This window comes from Equus asinus, chromosome 25, assembly GCF_041296235.1.
Source record: "Equus asinus isolate D_3611 breed Donkey chromosome 25, EquAss-T2T_v2, whole genome shotgun sequence".
NCBI lineage: Eukaryota > Metazoa > Chordata > Mammalia > Perissodactyla > Equidae > Equus > Equus asinus.
In genome coordinates, this window is record NC_091814.1 from 38,214,145 (window position 1) to 38,227,276 (window position 13,132).

At 38.1% G+C, this 13,132-nt stretch overlaps 1 pseudogene; it reads right to left on the bottom strand.

Moving 5' to 3' along the window:
• Positions 1 to 553: 553 nt before the first annotated feature.
• LOC139041980 (tigger transposable element-derived protein 1-like) overlaps positions 554 to 13,132 on the bottom strand; it is a 35,690-nt pseudogene continuing 23,111 nt past the window's right edge.

The following is a 13,132-nucleotide window of genomic DNA, read 5'->3' on the forward strand; positions in this document are numbered from 1 at the left end:
GCAATTAATTTTCCCAGTATTGAGGCCCAACATACTGAACTGTATTTGGAATTCTTTGTTTGTTTCTTTCTCTCTTCCCTTTCCATACCACACAATATTTTACCGGTCATGGCAATTCCAAAGAAATATAGAAGGGCGTGGTTATCCTTATCACCACTTTCAAAAGTTAGAGGTGTCCTAGTTTCCATTTGGAGCCAACTGTGGATGTCATACATGAATTTATCTTAACCCTCTTGCTTTTGGTAGTCTGTTTGTTTATATTTTTAGCTTGTGACACCTCTTGAGATAATGAGTTCTTTGTTCAAAATGAGAGGAAAATCATTTATCTTTTACAGATACAGGCATGCCTTAAAGATATTGCAGGTTCAGTTCCAGACCACTGCAATAAAGCAAATATTGCAATAAAGTGAGTCACACAAATTTTTTGGTTTCCCAGTGCATGTAAAAGTTATCTTTACACTATCCTGTAGTCTATTAAATACGCAATAGCATTATGTCTAAAAAAACACAATGTATATACCTTAGTGAAAAAATACTTTATTGCTAAAAAATGCTAACTGTCATTTGAGCCTTCAGCGAGTTGTAATCTTTTTGCTGGTGGAGGGTCTTGCCTCCATGTTGACGGCTGCTGACTGATCAGGGTGGTGGCTGCTGAAGGCTGGGGTGGCTGTGGCAATTTCTTAAAGGAAGACAGCAATGAAGTTTGCCACATTGATTGACTCTTGCTTTCACAAATAATTTCTCTATAGCATGCGATGCTGTTCGATAGCATTTTACTCATAGTAGAACTTTCTTTCAAAATTGGAGTTGATCCTCTCAAACCTTGCTGCTGCCTTATCAACTAAGCTTACGTCATATGCTAAATCCTTTGTTTTTGTTTCAACAAGATCTTCACCAGTAGACTCCATCTCAAGAAACCACTTTCTTTGCTCATCCATAGGAAGCAACTTTTCATCCGTTAAAGTTTTACCACGAGATTGCAGCAATTCAGTCAAATCTTCAGGCTCCACTTCTAATTCCAGTTCTCTTGCTATTTCCACCACATCTGCGGTTACTTCCCCCACTGAAGTCTTGAACCCCTCAAAGTCATCCATGAGGGTTGGAACCAACTTCTTCCAAACTTCAGTTAATGTTGCTATTTTGACCTCTTTCCATGAATCACAAATGTTCTTAGTGACATCTAGAATGGTGAATCCTTTGCAGAGGTTTTCAATTTACTTTGCCCAGCTCCATCAGAGGGATCACTATCTATGGTGGCAATAGACTTACAAAATATGTTTCTTCAATAATAAGACTTGAAAGTTGAAATTACTCCTTGATCCATGGTCTGTAGAACGGATGTTGTGTTAGCAGGCATGAAAACCATAATCTTGCTGTACATCTCCCTCAGAGCTCTTTGGTGACCAGATGCATTGTCAATGAGCAGTAAAATTTTGAAAGGCATCTTTTTTTCTGAGCAGTAGGTCTCAACAGTGGGCTTAAAATATTCAGTAAAGCATGTTGTAGACAGATGTGCTGTCCTCTAGGCTTTGTTATTCCATTTATGGAGCACAAGCAGAATATATTTAGCATAATTCTTAAGGGCCCTAGGATTTTCAGAATGGTAAAGGAGCACTGGCTTCAAATTAAAGTCACCAGCGACATTAGCCTTAGCCCCTAACAGGAGAGTCAGTCTGTCCTTTGAAGCTTTGAAGCCAGGCATTGACTTCTCCTCTCTACCTAAGAAAGTCCTTGATGGCATCTTCTTCCAACAGAAAGCTGTTTCATCTACATTGAAAAGCTGTTGTTTAGTGTAACTCCTTAGTTAATTATCTTAACTAGACCTTCTGGATAACTTGCTGCAGCTTCTACATCAGCACAAGCTGCTTTTCCTTGCACTTTTATGCTATGGAGATGGCTTCTTTCCTTAAACCTCGTGAATCAACCTCTGCTAGCTTCAAACTTTTCTTCTGCAGCCCCCACACTTCTCTCAGGCCTCAGAGAACTGAAAAGAGTTAGAGCCTTGCTCTGGATTAGACTTTGGCTTAAGGGAATGTTCTGGCTGGTTTGACCTTCTATCCAGACCACTAAAACTTTCTCTGTATCAGCAACAAGGCTATTTCACTTTCTTATCATTTGTTTGTTCACTGGAGTAGCACTTTTAATTTCCTTCAAGAACTTTTCCTTTGCATTCACACTTGGCTAACTGTTTGGTGCAATAAGCATAGCTTTTGGCCTATCTCATTTTTCGATATGCCTTCCTCACTAAGCTTAATTTCTATCTTTTGATTTAAAGTGAGAGACATGCAACTCTTCCTTTCACTTGAACGCTTAGAGGCCGTTGTAGGGTTATTAATTGGCCTAATTTCAATATTGTTGTGTCTCAGGGAATAGGGAGGACTAAGGAGAGGGAGAGAGACAGGGAAACGGCCAGCGGAGCGTCAGAAGATATACAACATTTATTGAGTTCACCATCTTATATGGGCGTTGCTTGTGGTGCCCCAAAACAATTACATTAGTAACATAAAGGTCAATGATCACAGATCACCATAACAAATATAATAATCATGAAAAAGTTTGAAATATTGTGAGAATTACCAAAATGTAACACAGAGACACGAAGTGAGCAAATCCTATTGGAAAAGTGGCACAGATAGACTTACTTAACACAGGGTTGCCACAAACCTTCAATCTGTAAAACACACAATATCTGTGAAGTGCAGTAAAGCAAAGTAGAATAAAGTGAAGGATGCCTGCAGAGTAAATAGGCAGAGAAAGGAACGATCCAGGGCCTGGTTTACTGTCTTAGGGAGTCAGACCTGGACCTGGCCTTGAAACAAGGGACTCTGGGCAGCTGAGAAATACGGTATGCTCTAGAATTTTTGCTTTGTTTGCCTTCTTCCCCTCCAGGGCAGAATCTGTGTCTTTGTGTTCTCAGCACCCAAACAGTGCCTGGTATGTACTAGGCCCACAATAACTGGGTTGAAAAAAATGGATGGATGGATGGATGGATGCCTGTCATGAGGAACTGGAGGGCACACAAATGAGACAATTTCACAACTTCATAATTTTGGCAAGAATAGAGTACATTTCTCTACTAAATTCCTAATTCATGAATTTCCCACAGAGCTCTTAATTGATAAATATTGATTCCATTTCAGAATTCACCTCATCATATTTTACTTTTAAAATATGCATATTTATTGTATAGATTACAATGGATTCAATGCTTTTGTGTGGATTATTGTATGGATTATTGTATGGATTTATTGTATAGATTCATTGCTTTAATTAAAAATTGAAGTAGAAATAATTTAGCTGGGAATATAAGAAAATGTAAGGTTAGAGTGAATGTATGGAAATAAAAACTGACCGTAGGAAATATATCATTTTAATTACTGGACACAACTATATATAGAAATAAGCAAGGAACCAGCACAGAGAAGATAGAGAGGAAGCTGAGTGGGTTGGAACAGCAGTGGAGCAGCATGGAGTAGGGAAAAAAGTTCTATCGTTATGTGCATGGCTGTCTAACTTTGAGGATGTGAATGGAAACAGTGACTTCCAAGTTTCTCATCAACAAAATGAGAGTAACAATATCCATTTTACTAGGCACATGAAATCAGAGCAAAGATCCAAATTAGATGATATTCAAAAGTTAAGTTACTAGCATTTTTGTTGCATGTTTCTCAAGGGCAAGAACTCAGTTTTATTCATCTTTGTACCCATAGTCCCTAACACAGTGCCCACACAGCATGTAAATGAATGGAATTGTTTTAATCATTAGGCTATACATTGTCAAGTAAAGATCAGAGAAGAAACGCACAAAACAAAAGGCAAGGTTTGCAAGGTAAATATAGATGAGTGTGTGTGTGTACAGAAGAGAACAAAGAGGAGGAAATGGGGAAAGTCTAAGTGGGATTGTCAAAGTGTTATCAAAAAGAGACAGTCACATGACATGTAATGACAATGGCACTTAAGACATTATAAAGGGAAAGAGAGATTCCAGTTGAAAAGCAAGACAATTGGAAAAACAAAAAAAAGACATACCCTTCCCCACCTCCCACATTTCTTCTCCATTTATCCAATTTATGTTCTTCTGTTCCATCATGTCCAGTCTGCTAAGTGATGCCCTTACCAATGACTTCATTCCAAACTGATTTCTACCTTCCCTGAATTGCTAAATAAGTTCGTCGTTATGATTTCCACTTCTCACTGTAGCATATACCCATCTGCTGTTTATTCACTGCTTTGCCTCTCTCAGATTTTATGTCAGAGACTGCTAATGGTCCATCAAAATCCATTCTTCCTTTCTCCATAGTTCCTTGACTCCCTTTCAGTCGGGTATCTAAAGGATTATGTTCTTTCCAAAGGAAAGAGGGTGAAAATGATGTATGCCACTGGTGGGCTGTGCCTGTAAAACCTCTCAGCTGTGCCCTTCCATGATCTTCCCCCTTCCCAAAGGCTGAATGGTGTCAGCAACGTGTCGAACACGGCAGAGTTTTCATCAGCTTGGGTTCCTCAATGATTGCATGGAGCAGAGGCCTTTCACCATCCCAGAACAACCAACAAAAACCTAAATAATTTCTTGAGGGAGAAATAAACTTCTGTCATTTTTGAGACATAACACTTTGAGTCTGTTTGTTACAGCCCACCCTCACTAATATAGACAGGTATATCTCTTCTCTCCAATTAGATTATATTTCTTAGCCTTATCATCCACCCCAGCACTAAGTCCATATTAGGTAAATGATAAATATATATTTGTATTTTCTTTTATTAAACTTTTATTTAAAAACTTCCCTTTCTTGTCCAGCTAAAATTAAATGGAGCAGAGGGAAAATATCACAGCTACAAATCTGGGATGGGAAATAGAATTGACAATAAAGTGAAGAATATGGAGGAAAGGCATACTTCTCTGGAAAGATAGAATCCAGACGATATTAAAAATAGTATTGTCACTATTGTTTAAATAATATTCCTGTGCTATCCAGAACCACTAACAGAGACTCAAAAAAAGTTCAGAGTTTTCTGTGAAGGATATGGGTCCTTTAAGAGAAAAATTGTATCTTCTTATGTTAAGATATTTGTTATCAGAATCTTTAAAAATAAAATGTTAGACACGTCAAAAACATCCTAAATCTGGAAGAACTGTGTACCCAGTGGGAACCACCATGCTGGATGTTTTTGGTACCATTACAGAGGCCTGGGACTTTTGTGCCTTTTGATTTCTGTTATTATCTTGATGCTATCAGTTTTTATCGCAATATGTGTCAGTGATTTAAAATGGGCTTTTACTTATGTGTTATTTAATCAAGAAAAATTTTTAAGATGATCTATCCTCAAATCCTTGGCAGAAATGATTAATATTTCTGTAAACAAAAAGTAATAATTACCAGCAATAGAACTGTAAAAGAACTACTGAAAAGAAATTGGTAACTTCTCCTAAAATCGGACCAGACTTAGTATCTAAATAGATTGATCTTCAGTCTATTTAACCTGGCACTGAAATGCCCAATATCCCCCAGACTACTGCCTGGGATTCATCTGTTGAGAGGCTTGTGTCCCATCAGACAAGGAAAATGGAGAATCCTGGATAGAGACTGTAGTGCTCTTGACAATTTATTGGCTCAAGTATAGGTCCTGATCAATTTCTCACTGACATTGTACAGCCAGTTCTGACAAAATGCATTGGCAGGGATGACAAGGAAGGGGAAGCTAAAACAACAACAACTACAAAAAGTCTGAGGATCAAAGAGGTTTGCTTCCTGTCCCTAGTGCGGGCAGAAGGAGGTCTTCAAGAAATGAAGGCAGAAGTGAAATATTAGGCTCCAAGGTATTTAGAAGACTTCCACCAAAAGTTTGGAAATGGGAAAAATGACTTCGTTGACCTGTCACAGAAGGATCTGTATATCCAAGGCGTGTTTAAAGGGCTGGTGTGACTCCAATACTGATTCAGCTCAATCCAGCAGATTTGATGAACTCGTGAGATTGTTGAAGGTGAATTTCTCGCTGGCACCACCGTACGAATGTTGGCAACATTGTGAAGAAAGCATTATTGTTCATGTTGCAGAATTTCCTTCTTCATCCCCAGCAATCTGATTTAGAAAACTTCTCTGATGATGCATTTCAAGATTACCCATTATATGGAATTCATATTGGAACCCTTATACTTGTTAACTAAATCAGATTTGTTCTTTTAGTAGCTTAAGAAAATACCTGGTCAACTGAAACTGTGTCATATCATGACACAAAACTTAAGAAACTGCCCCGTTATAAATACTGAGCAAAATATCCATACATAGTATAGGTTGGTAGGCTCTAAAGAGCGTTCAATCCTTTCTATATGTTCTGTCCCTCTAGAATTTCTCTTGTTCCTGCAAGGTCATTGATAACCTCTCAGCACCTCAATAACTGTTTGGGTTTGAATCTCAGCTTGCCTTTTACTAGCTCTGGGACCTCAGGCAATTTATCCAATCTTTCTGTGCCTCAGTCTCCTCATCTGAAAAATAAATTAATATATGTGCAGTCCTGTTTGACATGTAGTATTAGCTCAATAAGTGACATTGATGACTCCCAAAATAGAAATTCCATCCCACACTTCTGTCCTGTTGAGCCAGTTGCTCTAGTTCGACCACTGGGACACTTGGGGATTCTGTGGGCATCTTAAGCTCCACATGCTGCAAATCAGATTTATCATATTCTTACTGAAAACGGGTTCTTCTCTTGTCTGCTTTTTATTTTCTGAATTTTCTATAATTTTCAAATCTAAGCAAATTGGAAGCTCAAATTTCATCCCCAACTTTGGTCCGTTTGCCACATAGTTTTCTAACTCTTTTTTGGGAGTAAGGAGATTAGTGAGTTAGGTCATAGATCTAAAATCCTGGTACAGGGGCTGGCCTCGTGGCAACAGCGGTTAAGTTCGCACGTTATGCTTCGGTGGCCCGGGGTTCTCTGGTTCAGATCCGGGGTGCAGACATGGCATCACTTGGCAAGCCATGCTGTGGTAGGCGTCCCACATGTAAAGTAGTGGAAGATGGGCATGGATGTTAGCTCAGGGCCAGTTTTCCTCAGCAAAAAGTGGAGGATTGGCAGCAGATGTGAGCTCAGAGCTAATCTTCCTCAAATAAATAAATAAATAAACAAAATCCTGGCACGTAATTCTCAGTCTGTGAAGAAATAACGTTGTATGGTGACAGATGGCAACCAGACTTACTGTGGTGATTATTGTATAATGTATATAAATATTGAATCACTATGATGTGCACCTGAAACTAATAGAATATTGCATGCCAATCGTATTTCAGTAATAAAAAAACTGCATGGCAAATATATAATTGGATGTTTGAAGAAAAAAGTGGCTTGTCCTGAACCTGTTCCAGAAATTTCATTATTTTTTCTGTACTGTTGTTTATTTCTTAGCAAATAATGTTTACATTCATTTGTATGCTCAAAACAAAGATAAGTATGGTTGCTAAAGAATATTATGCCATTAAACTTCTTGTTTTAACGCTTCCTCATTAAGCTTCTTGTTAAAAGTTAACGAACAGTTTCCACTTAGTCTCTTAGTGGCAATTAAGAAACAAACAAACGTTAAATCCCCCATGAGCCACAGAATGTTTTAATCTCAGAACGAGAAACAAAAATACAACTTCTTCCCAAACCAAACAAAGCAGAGATTTTCAAATTTTAAGAGAGCTGTCGAAAAGACTGAATTCCAAAATACGGTGAGCATAGACTAGAAAGCTGAAGTTAAAAGTCTGAACATTAATAAAAGATTAGAACGTTACATCTGAAAAAAAATGTGAAAAGTTTTTGTTATTGCACCGGGAGCCTTTCACACATGATTTCATCCAGCCAATAGAGGCACAGATATCCCTGTTTTTAGAAAAATTTATATACTCTAGATGCCACGCCGGAATTCAACAAAGATAGTGCTTTATTATGAAAATAGAGTATTCAACGGATCTTCTGACATTCTAGTGGCCACCCAGAGGTGCCTAAATGCTGTAGGACTTCCAGACAGGGCCAACACTTCTTGGAAAATTTCTCTGGTGGTCATAGCCGAGTGCTTAGGTACTCGGGGCCATCCTAAAGCTCAGGACTCAAGGCAGGAAAAGATATCCCTGGCCTGGGAGTGAGAATAGAACCTAAATATGCCTCCCACAAGACTCAGTGGGAGCAAAAAGAACCTTAAGGAACCAGCCACCAACGGAAACTCTACTCTCCCTACCACTTCCTGTCAAATAACCAAATGAGTTCACCGTAGGCAGCATCTCCCCTTTGCCTCTTTTTCCTTTTGGGATAATTAACATTCAGATGTTCATTCTTACCATAAATAAGTGTACTTGTTTCTTGAGGTTTATCTGGAAAAGTCAAAATCCAGCCTAGGCATCAACATACCTTAAGAGTTGTTATCCCAATTTCCGTTGTCAACAAATAAAAGGCATAAACTGTAAGAGAATCAAAAATGTTTACTTGGAGGTCTCAGGAATTGCAATTCGGGAGACACAGATTCAAGTAGAAACTCAAATGTGCTCTGAGGAGAAAAAAAGAGCAAGAGTTTATAAAGGCAAAAAGAGATACATTCCAGCAAAGTTTCATAGGTTGTGTTGCAAGATTTGTGACTGTTGCTGGTAACAACCGTACTTGGTACTTCTCGGCTATAGGCACTTGGTTGCTAAGACCATGTCTAAGGCAGAAAGTTGTTATCCACGGGAGTAAGTATATTTCTTGCAAGAAGGTCAGGTTGATAGCAGTGAAGCACAGTTCAAAAGTTTACATTCCACCTGGGTAGAGACGCGCAGAAGCCCCGTAATCCTAATGGCCTCCCAGCTCCATTTTAGGTGCCCTTTAGGTGTGTGATTCCATTTTGTAGTCATCTTCCACACCATGAAAGAAGGTCACACAGGGAGAATTCTTATGAGCTGTAACTAATTATTCAGGTACAAGGTTAAAAAGACAGAGGCTAGATTCATTCTTTCCTCTTTGGATCTCAAGTGCATACTGTTCAGTTCATCCTACTTCTCTGTTCATTGCATGCTATGAGCACAGTTTCACGCAAGGTCTCATTCTTGTTCAATTTTTTTTTCTCTTCATCCTCTATTTGCATTCCCATTTCCCCACTCCTATACAGATATGCAATTTATTTTAATATGTGTCAAATATATACGTATCTCTAAAAAATCATTGTTATGTACTGAATTGTGTTACTGCCGCTTCCACCACAGGTCCAAGGGCAAGGCTGTTTTCTCCTCTATTTCAAAGAGTAGGACCATCTCTCCAGTTTCAGTGGGCCAATATGTCCCTGCCCAATGCCTTGGAGGTGGGGGCTTTGCAAAATGTTGAATCAAAGAGGATTATTATTATTTTTTTAATTGAGTTCATAATAGTTTACAACATTGTGAAATTTCGATTGTACATTATTACTTGTCCGTCACCATGTAAGTGCTCCCCTTCATCTCCTGTGCCCACCCCCTAGCCCCTTCCCCCGGTAACCACTGAACTGTTCTCTTTGTGTGCTTGTTTATCTTCCACATATGAGTGAAATCATATGGTGTTTGTCTTTCTCTGTCTGGCTTATTTTGCTTAACATAATACCCTGCTGGTCCATCCATGTTGTTGTGAATGGGATGATTTTGTCCTTTTTATGGCTGAGTAGTATTCCACTATATGTAGATATACCATGTCTTCTTTATTTAATCATTGCTCATGGGTACTTAGGTTGCTTCCATGTCTTGGCTATTGTGAATAATGCTGCAATGAACATAGGAGTACATAAGTCACTTTGAATTGTTGATTTCAAGTTCTTTGGATGAATACCCAGTAGTGGGATAGCTGGGTCATGTGGTATTTTTATTTTTAGGTTTTTGAGAAATCTCCATACTGTTTTCCATAGTGGCTGCACCTGTTTGCATTCCCACCAGCAGTGGATGAGGGTTCCCTTTTCTCTACAACCTCTCCAATATTTGTTATTTTTTTTTTTAGTGATTACAGCCATTTTAATAGGTATAAAGTGATATCTTAGTGTAGTTTTGATTTGCATTTCCCTGATGATTAGTGATGTTGAATATCTTTTCGTGTGCCTATTGGCCATCTCTATATCTTCTTTGGAGAAATGTCTGTTCATATCCTCTGGCCATTTTTTTTTTTTTTGAGGAAGATTAGCCCTGAGCTAACTGCTGCCAGTCCTCCTCTTTTTGCTGAGGAAGACTGGCCCTGAGCTAACATCCATGCCCATCTTCCTCTACTTTATATGTGGGACGCCTACCACAGCATGGTGTGCCAAGTGGTGCCATGTCTGCACCCGGGATCCAAATCAGTGAACCCTGGGCCGCCAAAGAGGAACGTGTGCACTTATCTGCTGCACCACCAGGCTAGCCCCTGTCTTTTTGTTTTGATCCTGGTTTCCTTTGCCTTGGAGAAGCTCTTTAATCTAATGAAGTCTCACTTGTTTATTTTTTCTTTTGTATTCGAAAAGATTCTTTTAAGATCGATGTCAAAGAGTGTACTACCTATATTTTCTTGCAGAAGTTTTATGGTTTCAGGTTTTACCTTCAAGTCTTTGATCCTTTTTGAGTTTACTTTTGTGTATGGTGAAAGATAGCAGTCTACTTTCATTCTTTGCATGTGGCTGTCCGGTTTTCCCAACACCATTTATTGAAGAGACTATCTTTTCTCAATTCTATGTTCTTAGCACCTTTGTCAGAGATAAGCTGTCCATAGATGTGTGGTTTTATTTCTGGGCTTTCAATTCAGTTCCATTGATCTATGTGTCTGTTTTTGTACCAGTACCATGCTGTTTTGATCACTATGGCTTTGTAGTACATTTTGAAGTCAGGGATTGTGATGTGTCCAGCTTTGTTCCGTTTTCTCAGGATTGCTTTAGCAATTTGGGGTCTTTGGATTCTTTGTTCTATTTCCGTGAAGAATGTCATTGGGATTCTGATTGGGATTGCACTGAATCTATAGACTGCTTTGGGTAGTATGGACATTTTAACTATGTTTATTCTTCCAATCCCTGTGCATGGAATATCTTTCCATTTCTTTATATCATCATCGATTCCTTTCAATAATATCTTATAGTTTTCATTGCATAGGTCTTTCACCTCCTTAGTTAAATCTATTGCTAGATATTTTATTCTTTTTGTTGCAATTGTAAATGGAATTGTATTCTTGAGTTCTCTTTCTGATAGTTAATGATTAGAGTGTAGAATTGCAACTGATTTTTGTAAGTTGATTTTGCACGCTGCAACTTTACTGTAGTTGTTGATTATTTCTAATAGTTTTCTGATGGATTCTTTAGGGGTTTCTATATGTAAGATCATGTCATCTGCAAACAGTGAGAGTTTCACTTCTTCATTTCCTATTTGGATTCCTTTCATTCCTTTTTCTTGCCTAATTGCTCTGGCCAAAACCTCCAGTACAATGTTGAATGAGAGTGGTGATAGTGGGCATTCTTGTCTTGTTCCTGTTCTCAGGGGGATGGCGTTCAGTTTTTTCCCATTGAGTATGATGTTGGCTGTGGGTTTGTCATATATGGCCTTGGTTATGTTGAGATAATTTCCTTCTATCCTCATTTTGTTAAGAGTTTTTATCATAAATGGCTGTTGGATCTTGTCAAATGTTTTCTCTATGTCTACTGAGATGATCATGTGGTTTTTATTCCTCATTTTGTTAATGTGGTGTATCACATTGATTGATTTGCAGATGTTGAACTATCCCTGTGTCCCTGGTATAAATCCCACTTGATTGTGGCGTATGATCTTTTTGATGTATTGCTGTATTCAGGTTGCCAATATTTTGTTGAGGATTTTTGCATCTATGTTCATCAGTGATATTGGCCTATGGTTTTCCTTTTTTCTGTTGTCCTTGTCAGGCTTTGGTATCAGGATGATGTTGGCCTCACAGAATGTGTTAAGGAAGGTTCTGTCTTCCCCAGTTTTTTGGAATGGTTTTAGAAGGATAGGTATTAAATCCTCTTTGAATATTTCATAGAATTCACCAGGGAATCCATCTGGTCTTGGACTTTTAGTTTTTGGGGATTTTTTCATTACTGTTTCAATCTCTTTACTTGTGATTAGTCTATTCAGATTATCTATTTCTTCTTGATTCAGCTTTGGGAGGTTCCTAAGAGTTTAAGAATTTATCCATTTCTTCTAGATTGTCCAATTTGTTGGCATACAGCTTTTCATAGCATTCTCTTATAGTCATTTGTATTTCTCCTCTTTCATTTCTAGTTTTATTTATCTGAGCTTTCTCTTTTTTTTTTTCTTTGTAAGTCTGGCTAGGGCATTGTCAATTTTGTTTATCTTCTCAAAGAATCAGCTCTTTGTTTCTGATCCTTTCTACTGTCTTTTTTGTTTCAATTACATTTATTTCTGCTCTGATTCTTATTATTTTGCTCCTTCTGCTGACTTTGGGCTTTGTTTGTTGTTCTTTTTCTAATTCAGTTAGGTGTGGTTTGAGATTGGTTATTTGGGATTTTTCTTGTTTCTTAAGGTGAGCCTGCATTGCGATGATTTTCCCCCTTAGTACCACTTTTGCTGTATCCCGTGTGAATTGGTATGGTGTTTTCATTTTCATTTGTCTCCAGATATTTTTTAATTTCTCCTTTAATTTCCTCAATGATCCATTGGTTGTTCAGTAGCATGTTGTTTAGTCTCCACATCTTCATCCCTTTCTCAGCTTTTCTCTTGTAGTTAATTTCTAGTTTCACAGCATTTTGGTCGGAAAAGATGCTTGATATGATTTCAATCTTCTTAATTTTATTGAGGCTTGCCTTGTTTCCCAACATACGATCTATCCTTGAGAATGTTCCATGTGCACTTGAGAAGAATGTGTATTCTGCTGGTTTTGGATGGAGTGTTCTATATATATCTATTAAGTCCATCTGGTCTGATTTTTCATTTAATTCCACTGTTTCCTTGTTGACTTTCTGTCTGACTGATCTATGCATTGATGTGAGTGGAGTGTTCAGGTTCCCTACTATTATTGTGTTGTTGTTAATGTCTCCTTTTAGATTTTTTAATTGTTTCTTTATGTACTTTGGTGCTTCTGTGTTGGGTGCATAGATATCTATAAGTGTTATGTCTTCTTGGTGGAGTGTCCCTTTGAGCATTATATACTCCCCTCTTTGTCTTGAAAGAGGATT